The 13,783-nt window shown below is 42.0% G+C and overlaps 1 long non-coding RNA gene across 3 annotated transcripts in view; it reads right to left on the bottom strand.

The window, feature by feature from the left end:
- The window catches only part of LOC135258970 (uncharacterized), a 132,581-nt gene extending 122,105 nt beyond the window's left edge, over nucleotides 1-10,476 (bottom strand). Inside the window, exons 1-2 of one of the 3 annotated variants that reach the window (XR_010331164.1) lie at nucleotides 9,846-10,476; nucleotides 9,646-9,758 (exon numbers count right to left, since the gene is read on the bottom strand). This is a non-coding gene — a long non-coding RNA (uncharacterized LOC135258970). Of the gene's footprint in view, nucleotides 1-9,645 lie in introns of all 3 variants that reach the window. The other 2 variants (XR_010331163.1, XR_010331162.1) reach the window with 2 other exon arrangements.
- Nucleotides 10,477-13,783: the final 3,307 nt, after the last annotated feature.

Genomic DNA, 13,783 nt, shown 5'->3' on the forward strand with positions numbered 1-13,783 from the left:
ACGTGGGGGCCCCCACTCTGACGTTGATGCGGTCCCAGCCTCTTCAACAGGAGAGGCTGAAAGCGCCGATCCCTGATGCTCCTCCCAGAGACATAAAAAAAGGATAAGTCATGCTGTTGTGATGTCACACTTTAGAGGCTCGAAGACCCCAAAGCTCTGCCCATCTGTTAACATTGACAACCATGTCTTAAAACTGCCTTAGGTGTGGTTATGTTGTGCGAGTGAGGGAGTGTGTGTGTGTGTGTGTGTGTGAGAAAGAGAGAGAGAGAGAGAGTGTGCGTGTCTCTGCGTGTTAGTATGACTGTGCACACATGGGTGCAAGTAATTAACGATAAAAATGCTATGCAAGCACAAAAAAAAAATCAGGACTCCTGGCTTCAGCTATGGATTTTGAAAAGATGAAGTTAGCTACCACAGCCTGGCAAAGGCATATCCGTCCCAGCTACTTCAGAGGCACAGTTAGAGTAATATTTCCACCATGAGATTCAAGTCTTTCAAAAACGGCTTCAAACAGTGCCGCGGGGATGGGGATTTATAATAACAGTGTGGCACGGTGGCATTTCCCCATTTAAAAACGATAGAAATGTGTATTGCGTTGGGCACATTGCCGCACGGTGATTAGGGAAACTGGAGTTATACTTTAACTGGAAGGTTGCAGGTTTGAGTCCCAGGTGAGGCATTGCTTATGCATCTGAGCGAGGCACTTCAGTAAAAATCCAGCTATTCGCTAACCTGAAAAGGCTATGTAAACCGTCAGGGATGAGGGGATATGCGGTGTGGATTTATACGTTGTAACATAATACCTCAATATTTTACCTGTTTAGAAACTCAACCCATTGTTCCAAAATGCACTGGTAGGTCCAGGGCAATAAATCTCTCAGGCTCTACTGAAACGTGCATTGTGTACATCCCTACTATATTAATTTCAGACCATAGTCTATTCAACACACCGAAGACCAAGGGCATACCTCTTTTTTCATTTTTTAATCTTCAGAGATTTATACACCATTGCAGCATTATGGGAAAATTGGCTACAAGAACGTACGGCGTGAAAGTTCCTGTTTCATTGGTTGCCTTGTACACTAGACCCGAGAAGGGGGAGGCATATAGTGCCTTTCATACTTTTACCCAAGTAATGAACATACAGTGCAGTCCGTAAGTATTTAGACAGCGACAGAATTGTTATTTTGGTTCTCTACACCAGCACGTTGCATTTGAAATGAAACAATGAACACAAGGTTAAAGTGCAATCTGTCAGCTTTCAGTCGCACATTAAGGACCATGTATAAAAATGGCTGCAATTCCTAAATGGACCACTTGATACGGACGCAAATACCCTTAAATTAAGCTGACAGTCTGTACATTAACTTCATATTCATTGTTTAATTTCAAAATCAATGTGTTGGAGTACTGAGCCAAAACAACAACTATGTCACTGTCCAAATACTTAGACTGCACTGTATATGAACTGCACAATATTCCATGCGTATAAAGAAAAAAAAAAAAAAGTGATTCTATTTCCGGTGTCCTATTGATTTATTCGGTTTAATTAAGTTAAACATCTTTGATCAATAATGACCTTGAAAACTGTTCTATTGACAAAGGATTAATTAATTCTGGTTAAAGTTGGAAATAATGGTTCTAAATCCATTGCTAATCCATTACACTGGTATTCATGGATTATCCTACGCATGCAATTTGGTCATTTTTTTTAACATCGCGGGTTTTCACAGGAGTGGAAAATTTGATCAATTAAACTTCATTAGAAAACAATCCACAGTGTGCCCATATAATTAAAGGTCTTCTGGTGGAGAACAAAGGAATACTGCCAACACAACCAGGAGCCACAAATGAGAAATTAAAAAATGTGCCGGCCTTGTCTGTATTTTTCTGAAGTTGGTGCGCCTATGAGATTGAATTAAGACACATACTCAAGTCTTTCAAAACTAACTAGATTAACTTTTGACATGTGTGAGGTACATTTATAAATTTAAACACGCTGTGCAGCTCAAGGTAACTTGAGTTTTTCATTTTAAACCTCCTTCAAAGTTACAGACACAAGGTGATAATAAAGAATCGATGCCAAGTCTGATTCCAATACTCTTACATGATTATTATTTTAATTTTTGCAACCTAGAAATACAAATGCTGTAAGGCAGTAATCTTCAGTCCTGGTCCTGGAGAGCTGCAGGATCTACTGGTTTTTGTTACTTGGCGCTTAATTGATCAATTACAGCAGTCGATTACGCAGTTAACTTACCTCACCTGGTTTCTTGGGCCTGAATTGGGTGCTGATATTAAGACATAAACAAGAGCCAGCAGATACTGTGGCACTCCAGGACCACTTTTTTTAATGATTTATTTGTGTTTCTGTAGGGGTGGTTTAGAGATTGCTGCAGCACATCTCTTGCCCAGACCCTCAGAAGAATGCAAATGGCGTTCACTGTTCCGGCAGCGAGCCAGCAGGATGTAATAAACAAACAGTGCTATCACCACAGATGCTCTTCAGCCCCCATACACAGTCCTCCACCCAGAAGGCTGCTCTCAATGCTCTCAAGACCAAATCAAGACTCTTGACCAAATTGCTTTTTGTAGACTACACTATGCCCACGCATAGGCATGTTTGGCAAAGGGCCAACTGCATGAGAAACAAGTGCCAGTCACAGTTGACGAGGTAGGGTGGAGGCCTAATTGAGAATACATATCTCGGAATACCTTTCAAAAGTGAACACATATGTGGTGTGATAAATTTACAAGGCAACACAAAGAATTTTTTTTTAAATTACATATAACTGTTCTGTTGTGATTGGGCCTTGTCATTTGTGACATGTTTACCATGGGCTCCAGGCCTTGTAATTCTTATATTAGTTTATGTTTCTTTGATAATTGAGCACATAGGAGGAAAACAGGAATGGTTTGGGGAGATTTGTCAGTACAACCAGTCACACAGGTAAGGCTATGCAACATTCTTCATTGCTCAGACACATCCGCCATTTGCTGCGTTTGAGCAGAGACCTCCACTATCGTGACATCAATCACAAGTTAATGTTCAGCTGTTTTTATGCGAAGCACTTCATGAGTGATAAATTCATTTACAATGAAACGTATTCATGTCAGACAGTATCTGAGACAGTAAAAATAGCAGGGTACTTATCCCAAATCCATTGCAATTCTTCACAGATGAAGAGGTTCACAGGTGTAGTTACTTAGGTAAAGGCTCACATCTAGTCTGCACCATATCTGCATTGATTCCAGACTAGATACAAAAACAAGGTTTTTGCACAAATAATGCATTGGATCCCACTGCCCTGATCTGTTAGACCTGCACATTTAATAGAATTCATTTTTAAATTAGTAAAGAGGGGGTCGACCCCACCTTATGGTACTCTGTGGTAGGGAGAAAACCTATGATGTCTATGGTACTCTTTATTTACTTAAAGTCTTTACAACTACTGTATGTGTTCTGTATTCAAATTTCCTGGATTCCAATTTCCAGTTAGCATCTAAAATACCTAGGACAGGAAAAATCTGTGGTTATCGGTGTTCACTTCTGGAGGTTATGTCTACGGTAGTCTGTGTTCCATACAAATTCCATCTCTGGTGCACTGTGAACGGTCCTACAGATGATGGGTCACATTTTTAAATATATCCATAAATATCTGAGCGACTTTCAGCGATAGTGGATTGATAACCCCTCACATCTCCGCAAGTGATGGAGTTATCCGTCAGCCCTCCAACTTATACGAGTGTCAGCCGTCTGCGAGACACTCACAGAATAATCAACCCGCTGCGCGTAAAAAGCAAAGCGTTTGTTGTTTCGGTGTTCTGTGGCATTATATTGCCTCTGTAAAGTCACCCTGACCCAAGTCTGAGCCTGGTGAAATCATTCAGTGTTTAGTGCCATCTGCTAGGAGGCAACCGCCCACCAGGCTGAAGAAACACATTACTTTTGCAGCCAATTTCACACATTTCCCATAATAAATTCCAAAATAGTGCCTCTGGACACCATCTTAGCAATGGGTGAGGGGGGGGTTGGGTTATGGCAACAGGAGAGGAAGGAATAATGTGGCACTTCTGCGTTTCTCTCCATTTACTCTCTCAGCTACACAGGGGCGTGAGGATCGGGCATCTGTCAATCCCAGAACTTTTCATCAGAGGGAAAAGCAGGGATGAAATATTAGACTAATATGGCACCCCCCCCCTCCTCTCTCCTCTTCCAATCACACATTCTCCCCTGAAGTCCATTACATGTTTGCTGCGGGGGGGTAAGGGGGAGGTGTCAATCTTAACTGTAACAGGCAAAGGCCTCACAGCTGGTCTCTCTCTGGGCTCCTGACTGAGTTCTGCAGGTGTGAGGTCAGCCTAGCCACCTGCCGACCCAATGTGACCGTGTGCCACAGAGCCCACATTACAGGTGGGAGGAGTGCCCTTTGCCCGCTGCTCTTTGGGGCGCACCACACACTAGAGGCAGATACTGATTTGAACCTACGGGGAAATGTTTTTAAACACATTTCCATTTGACATAGGAAAAAAAAAACCCAACATAATAGTAAATTAGATATTTGGTTTCCAGAGCACTGTGAACTAACATTAGACAGCGTAAGGTGCTTTATGTAAAACGTGGTGAGGAAGAGGCTGCTGTTTATCTGACCAAAGTATATTAAGACTGATTTACACACAACGCATCTTACACCCAGTACCTGAGGGGAATTCGCCGTCCTCCGTGGAGTTGTTCTATTTCAAGGTGCATTTGGTGAATATAGAAGGGCCATGTTTTGAGTTCTGACGATGAGGGTAATATTTGCTATTTCAATGTTTTTCATTTTTCTACCATAAATTTATTCACACAGGTACAATTCAAATGATGCAAATGGTTTCAGTCAATACCACTAAGTGTGAAATTTGTTTTCTGTGGGGGAATATACTTCTTTCCCTACTCTCTTTTATTTTCTTCCAAAGTGAGAGTGTATGAACTAGAGATGCGACTGTTCATGTTAAAATTGAAATAAAAAATACATTAAAATCCTCTTTGTTTTGTCTAGCTACAGACTGCTTTTGAAATAGGCACTCACACCTTTTTATTTTAAATATGTTATGTAAAGGTTATAATGGCCATTTCCATTTCATGTCATCTAACACTGAAAATAATGAATACAAAGATTGGTTAAATCACACTTTTGTTGTTATTGTTGTTTTTAAATCAAAAAATCCAGCAGACCTATTTGTACAGGTGACATTTCAGGGAGCACAGCTGATAGCTGAAGCACCAGTCAGTTGGACAAAGTGGTGCTTTACCTTTTAAGAGAAAACTTAATATGCAGCCATGTCCTATTCATTTAGATACAGTAAAACACTGCATTTAAATTTCAAATGAAACAACTATTATTCCTTAAAGAAGCGACAATCTTTAATCAGAGATTCCAATTAATAAATGTACCATTTGAATGTACCCGTTCGTTCAAGCTTTTCATACATGATTACATAACATTTTCATCAAATCAATGAATATTAGATTGCCATTGGCAGTGGTATTTTATTTGTCTTTATTACCAAAAACGTACAGAACCAGACCCAACACTGGGTGAACCGTGAAATAAGCAGAAGCGTTGCACCCCTAGAACACACACACACATGCACATAAACAAACACAAACAAAAGCATAAATGGCTTTTCCCCCATATACAAAAAATAGCACAGATCTTAAATCTAGGTTTAATGAAAGTCTCTGAATAATGATATATTTTTGTAAATGAAAAAATTAAGACAATGCAAGTGTTGAAAACACCATGTTCGTGAAAAACCCACCAGTTCTCTGTGCAACTGAAATCATGTTTTGAAAAGGTTAACTTGATGTCTGCCATTCGACTTAAAATAACCAGCTTGAAGATGCATATTTGACTCTCAATGCTGAAGGCAAACGGGGGGCTGGGTGAAGTGCATTTAAAAGACCTCCCTCGCGTTTCTGCGGATCGTGCGTTAACACTGAAATGTGACACGCGCTCTTATCCGCACAGAATGGCTCCCTACCGCTGCGCTCAAATTAATCTATCCATCCTATACCGCCCGACTAATTAATTCATTAGCCCTTGATGTTAAGCAGGTGGTTCCGTACAAAATCCATCATTAATTAAAGGCCTCGGATGATGAGGAGCAGACACGTTCCAAAGCTCTCCCGTGGAGACGCGCACCGCAACGTAATATCGCAAGCGCGTCTTTTCCACAATGCCGACTGAGGACCGTGAAAACCCCAATGAGGTCCTGCCCTCAGACACAGTTGTGATGGAGCAGACCGCCCCGTAGCAGAGAGGGGGGGTTTCTATTGTGGTACGAAGGTGACGTGCCCCACTCACTACAGCACAAACTGACCATCACGTCAGCAGCACTCATCTCCAGCATATTAACTTTGGACAGGCAGAGCTAAAAGAAGAGGAGAGATATACGAACCCTCCTGAACTGATGCAGGGCTTTTAAATGATGGGACGGAGTGACAGGGTGAATTTCAAATTGCGGCAAAAATAAATACTTGCACCCCCCCAACTTACGCAATTACATGAATGCATTCTGCAGGTGAGCCTTTGTCCCAATCTTTCCTCAGACCTTACTGTTCACCAACAAAAATGCTATTATTTGACAGAAAACGTAAATAATATGCTTTGCCTAAAGAAAATGATTTCACAAGACCAAAGTGTCTGATGTGAAGAGGACCATACAAACAAGGAGCTTTAAGAAGACCAACCAACCAGTTATTTGGCGTAGACCAAAATGGTGAGCACCAAAAGGGGTATAAATACAGTCAATAGGATCACCTGCACATAGCTTCAACCCTGTGAAACACAAGCCAATGAAATCCCCTGAAAGCCCATATATGCTTTTGCCCTCTGTGGTACTTCTTAATAGAGCCTCTCCCCACTATTCCCAAATTAGTACTCAGAGAGTGCAAGCCTTATTCATTCTTAAGCATTAGCATACTATCAGCGAGAGTGTTAAAGACAGGTGGGAGAGAAAATACCAAACTGAAACGTTCTGTGTACTTAAGAGTGAAGCGTGAAGGGGAAAATGTCTTCCAGCAGTAAAAAGAATAGGGAGCACCTGCCGCTGAGGACTGCCCGTCTCGTATTTTAGATGAGCAGAGAGCACTCAGAGAGAGAGAGAAAAAGATACGGGGGGAGAGGGGGGAGAAAGAGAGAGACAGAGACCGAGGGAGGGAGAGAAAGAGCGAGAGACAGAGAGAGAGAGACATTTCCTTCAGCTGCAACATAGGCACAGGCTCCGTTAAGCATCACTGCTGGGGTGACATAGATTATTGACGGGAGAGGAGATATCACCTGCACTCACCTGGGTAAACGCTACAGAGGTTCAACCACAGATAAGGGATATCACCTCGCTAAAATGCTCCGGCAGATTCCAGGGAGGAGAAAAAGCAATCTGAACAGTGGCAGAATGGGTCTACTTATAAAAGCTCTACGCCAAACAGGCTGGGCTTTGAGAAATTGAGATTGACACAATCCTGGAAAAAAAAAAAGGAATTCAGACCTACATTTTCACACAGAGTGGTGACACCCAATGACATTTTTCTGACCATGCTAACAATAGATATTAAGCTACATAAGCCATACCTAGGTACTGTTTTGTTCTGTTTCTCAGTCATAAATTAATGTTGTTATATCAGTCTCCGTTCAACATATCCCAGCAGTGACTCAGAGGTGGGCAACTTAAGGCAATTCTAAAAATCTCTCCAAAATAATTTCTAACAACCTTGGGCAAATAGGCAGCTGGAATCATCTAAACCACCTGTGCCAAAGACGTGATTAAGGCATAACACTAGAAGCCAAACCAAATGGCCGTTGGTTTCCGGACAAAGCCAGTCAGACATGATCAATTTATTTAGCTTAATCGTGTCTTTGAAGCAAAAAGCAGGGTAACTGAGAATGTTTGTAAATAGCAGGTGCGCTATCGAGTTTATCCTCCCTGAACAACTCACTCATCCCTGCACGCACACACACCCACCCTCTTTGAAAATCTTCGACCGGGCGCTGTGAGCACCCCTTACTGCGGGTTACATCTACAGATCCCTCAGATCCAGAAAAACCCTCAGATCCACAGATCCCCACAATGCAGCAGGCAGTATGGCTCTTTCAGGGGTAATTCCATTTGGGGGGGGGGGGTGGTAAATCTAACAAATCTTACAGAACAGGCCCCTGGCAGAGTCCTGAGGATCAAATCCAATTCTGACAAGATTCACATTAAGCCCTGTCACTCAAGGCAGTGCCCTTGAAAACACAAATGTTGATGAGACCAAAGGCCTCTGAGGGTGGAAGACAAAACTCTCCCCACAACTGGCCTCCCGTGCAAGGCTCCTGCTCTGCAGCTAATTATAAACACACACACAGGCACACACCTCACCCAAAATACTCTCACACTGCAGAGCACTTTCCAAAATCCACACATCTCAGACCTGCGTCACACACTGTAGAATTCAGCAAAACAAATAGTAAATGCGACCATTTGCAAAACACCAGAACGCCCACCTTTCAGTGTGCACAAGGAGTCAAAGATAATCCAGTCCAGCAAATACACCTTGGAGACAAAACACTGGATCTCTATTTAAAAGAGGGTGTGAGGCACCGCCATGTGTGTGCAATTCAAAGACTATGTATTTGTTAGCTGGACATAGCTAATTACCTTAATTATATAACTAATTATCTCACTTCAAAGGCTGTACCAGGGAGTCTGTGTCCCCTGGCCCTCGGGCTGACTGATGCAGCCTGATATTTAGACTTAATTGGGTGGTAATGATGCCGTTTTTAAGAAGAGGTAAAGGGCCCTTGCACTTTAAACAAACACGAACTCTATAGAAAAAGCACATCCTCCACTCGGTAGCTCACATAACCGAGTAACAGCACAAATCTATAGCCAGGGTAATTACTCTGTTGAGATGGCCTATTCCCTGTAATAAACGCTCCTAAAAACTAACGCCAATTGTTCTCCACGTTTCAAGAATCACCGCAATAATCAGCTGAACTTTCCTTCCGTCATAAGATCGAACTGACGTGAACTCATGGAGGGGTAGATAGGATTGATTGTCATGAAGAATCAATTATATACGTATGGATCATTCATTGGATCATTTAAAAAAAATTTAATTGGAAGAGGCAAGAACAAACGTAAAATAATACGACGAATATGTTTACATACAACGTTCGAGACAACTTCTGACTACAAGCACTAAAGTTCATATCAAACTTTAAAAAAGGACAAATAGTTGGAATTCACTATATCGTTTTAAATCCATGTTTAAAAAAAAAAAAAAGCCTAGCCTACTTTCAGTCGCAGATTTTGACCGAATTAATTCATACTGCCGATTCCTTTTAATTTCTTTTGAAGTTGTTTGTTTGGTTTACCTTGGGAAGCTTCCCCACAACTTTTTGTTTCCCCTTAGTAAAGAAAGCACATCACATAAATATTTATAGAGTTAGGGCATACTCTTCTTCCCTCTCCCCCTTCCTTCTCCCCTGGAGAATAAGCCTGCATGGGGCCTACTGAATATTTTCATTACACGTGACTTGGGCGGTGATCATAGCGGATTTAGCCTGTTTATGTTCTTTATTTAAAACAAACAAACAGAATAAAATTAAAATCTCATACCTTTTAATCAACTCGAATGCATATCCCGACGCTCCGTTCCACTTCTCGCCGGTTCCTGACTGCATTCTACCGTCTGCTGATACAACACTGCCCCGCAGTGGTATGCGGGGGAACTGTTTGGAGAGGAAGAGGGGGTGGTTCTCAAACCCTGAAGTTCTTTTGAAAGTCGCTGCGCTTGACAGGTTCACAACTGCACGCACCAGGCGCTGATTATGCAGCAGCGAGGACCCCGTGCGCCTCCGGGGCCTTTTCCCGTGTACGTTCATTTCAACCCTGCGGATAAAACCCGCAGGAGCATCATTTCATCTGTCTGTTGCCGCTGCGCGCGCAGACAGGGCTGACTTTGTTCAGCCCCGTGCTCAGGGCGGAAGTCGATTCGGAGGCATGCGCTTGACTTGGCGCTGACTCGCTAATAGGGAAAGTGAGCCCGTGTCCAAGGCCTTCGTTCGGCTCTCAGCCCGCAGGTGCATATGGATGGACTACCTGCTTTCATCTACCTGCGCTATGCATAGGCCTACTGCAATGTGTGGGATCCATATTGCCATGTTGGTGTGGTAGTCAGGCTGGGTAATGAGAGAATGTGTGATTATAATTCTGAGGTATTCTTTCAGGGTTGTTTAGCCCACGGGGTAGATGAGCTTGAGAAGCAATGAAGCCACGGTTCCTCACAGCTGCATGTTGGACATTAAATTAACTGATTGATCTTAATTAGCCATCTCATTATCATACCTCTATACCATTTTTTCCCCCGCCAACACTATTAGGCAAATACTTATAAGTATTTTAGGTTGGGTTGTGATATAAAAAGGAATACAAATGCATTATAAAAAATAATTAATGTGGATTTTTCCCAGTTTTAGAGAACAATATGTCCTTCATACATGATACAGATACTCAGAGATTTAAACCCTTACCATTTCAGCACAAGAATAATGCTGAATGCAAGTGAATGAAACCACCACAACTGTTATGAGTGCTTCTACGAGGAACACAGAACAAGGGGTGAGATATTCTTTAGGACCTCTCCAAGAATAACACACTTTTGCAAACTTTTGAATCTGCCAGATTACTATTTATTTGTTTACACCAGCCAGACTAACTAGAGAGGAATCTATGAGGCCTAGTGCACTCACTGTCTTAACATCTGTTGAAGGGGATTGTCAAACTCCAATATGGGACAGTCAAGTCCTCCCTTTCTGCCAGGGACATTTATGATAACAGGGAAAGACTACCATTTGATGTAACGTTTGGGAGCTACAGCCAGAGAAGACAGTTTTTAGACTGCGGCCAACTCCACAGGCCAAATAAGGTCTTTGTTAAGACCAAATGGAGTAGCATCTGTACTCACTCAAACTACTTTTCCACTTCACCTCAGTGCTTTTCCCTGAACTGTGCAACATGATAAAATCTAAAATAATTGTATTGTTGTCGCTTCTAATGTGTGTTCTCTGTTTTTGAGTGATACAGGGCAGTATAGGTTATACTGAGTACAGTTTAGGACCCTGTTTGTCCAGTATGGAGCCGGAGAGTTCAGTACAGGGCAGCAGTGTAATATAATGATTAGGGAACTGCAGGTTTTGGGTTCAGTGCCCAGGTGGTGCACTGTTATACCCTTGGGCAAGGTATCTGTATTGTTTCAGTACTAGCTGTATAAATGCATTGTGGGTAAAGTAAGCTGTGTAAGTCGCTCTGGGTAAGACTGTCAGTTAAACATTCAGGGTGTTCTGTTCATTCCAACTAAGTTTCAGTATATGGTGCAGTACAGTGATACTTTCGGTGCATGGAGTTCACAAAGTGTTTCATTTAAGTAGAGAAAAGCAGTATATTTAGGATACAGTACATATATCACTCTGATATTGGGTGGGATGTTAGTACAGAGATTCTGAGCACAGAATGTTTGGTACAGTCCTGCAGCTTATATTATATGGCCAATGCAGTGATATGGATTGAAGTATGCTAGTGCGGGTGTGCTTTTATATGCCAATAGTACAGAGAGACTATTGCTTCCAGAGGCCACAGTTCAGTGTCCAAGCAAGAGAACACACTTTGGCTCCAGAAGGTTGTGTGATGAATCAGCAGTCATAATCTATGTCTCTCTGCTTGGCACTCTAACAACCTTGGGCAAATAAAACAGATGGATTTAGAATAACTGAACAGGGTGGTTATGCACAGTAAAACATACAGTATTAACTCAACCCTACCAGAGTAAACATGAGTCCAATAGGGACCATATGCACTCTGTAAGAATTGATTCAACACTGAACCACTGTAGCCTACTTTACACCACAAATCATTGATCTTACTGATTACAGGGGATGGTTGGCTGAATAGTGATGCCAAAGGAGACCAGAGTGCTGCAGGGTGGGGTGTGTAGATGGTGCAGTAATGGAGGCCGTGATCAGAGGTATGACTGGTAATAAATGAGACAATCGTTCAGCTGAATGGCCTCTGTAATATAACACCTCCATCTGGCGAGTCAAAGACAATTAATCGACGAAGAGGTTCATGTGCGCCTCTTTTTCACAATTTGCATATTTCTTTTCGGTTACGCATGTATTTTAAACCAATTGGAGATTACATTTCATTCCCACGGAAAAGAACATGATGAATAGCCTAATGGTTGGTTGTAACAAGTCATTTCAAAATAGAAAATCAGTCGACTAAGTGTTGCGCTGAATCATTATGGCATTAAATTGAAAAACCAATGATAAAAGATGGCTCAGGCAGTGCACGAAATTATGTGACATATTTGCCTCATGTGCGAGGTTAGGCTTACTGCTTACTGAATACGAAGTAATGTGGGAGGGGTTCGTTTCCCATGCATTTGACAGCCGAACGCAGCGCAGCCCCTCTCCAGCAACCTCGTCATTGAAGTGTCCTCCAGCAGGTGACATTTTTTTGACGACTTCAGGTGACACTTTGCGGAGAATAATGCATTCCTTGCCCGATTGTAACCAGGACTCACCTGCTGGCTTCTATCCGGCAATTTCAGAGACCCCGGCAGGCGAGGGAGGCAGTCAGCGAGTACCCGGCTAATTAGGGCGCCTCACTCAGTCAAAGTTATTTGATGAAGGTGATGTGGGAGATTGATCTTCACGCTTGACTTCCTCCCCGACTGCGCGCAGTGTTTACCTCCCCTAGCAATTAGCATCTGATTGAGAGAAAAGACGGCAGCGGAGCCGCTGTTTCGTTTTAAATTCCAAGTCACAAGCGTGAGATTTTAGAGCTCAAACTTCTAACACTTCGAACAGTGACTACTTTGCGAACAATGCTGATTTGAAATATATATTATCTACAAATTCGGAAATTATCCGGGTGTAGCCTATACACTCTCAAAACATTTGTTGAAAGCAACACAAAAGTAGTAGTCCTATCACAAAAAGTGCGTTGGATATTAACACATAATTTTGTGTAAGAAGGAAAAAGAAAGAATTATGACAACAACAACAGAAATAATAATAATTCTAGAGGTTGTATGCCTCATTGGAAATGAGAGAAATGAGCAATGCTGAATACATTTTGAAGTAGGCCATAGGTATTTCTTTTCTGCCAGAATGAATGCAAAGACAAGCATGAAACTATTCATCCAGTGGCATTACCTAATTCTCTTGAGTAATATTATTTCCCTTCTGAATACTATAGCGAACTATAAGGTTTTTCTTTATTAATAAATGTGTTCATGTTCCCTATAGCCTAGCCCTGCTACGTAGTTATGAAATGCCAGGGTTGACATAATTAAAAAAAAAAAAAATTATCCTAAACGCGCTAATGTATGTCCACCACGTGGATTTGCGCTGCGGCTAATTCTAAAGGGTGCGCTATGTATGGGGAAAATTAAAATCGGTTTACCAACCTTAAAGCGCATTGTCTATACTACGCGGTACGCAATGACTTCAATCCTAAAGCGCATTAGCACCCTCTAGAGGAATACTTCGTCTGACACGAAGCACACGTGACTATCTACAGTATATGGAATCATATTCATGTTGCTAATAATGTGATTTTCAATATCTCTCACCACCTCACCTCTTCGCTTGACATTTTGCTTGTAGCGCTCAAGGATACGTCCTCAGCGGAGGCGTGGTGTTGAGGACGGAAGAAACGCAAAAAAACCTGCATGGTATACCTTTAAAGGAAA

The sequence above is a fragment of the Anguilla rostrata genome, chromosome 7, assembly GCF_018555375.3.
Source record: "Anguilla rostrata isolate EN2019 chromosome 7, ASM1855537v3, whole genome shotgun sequence".
Lineage (NCBI taxonomy): Eukaryota > Metazoa > Chordata > Actinopteri > Anguilliformes > Anguillidae > Anguilla > Anguilla rostrata.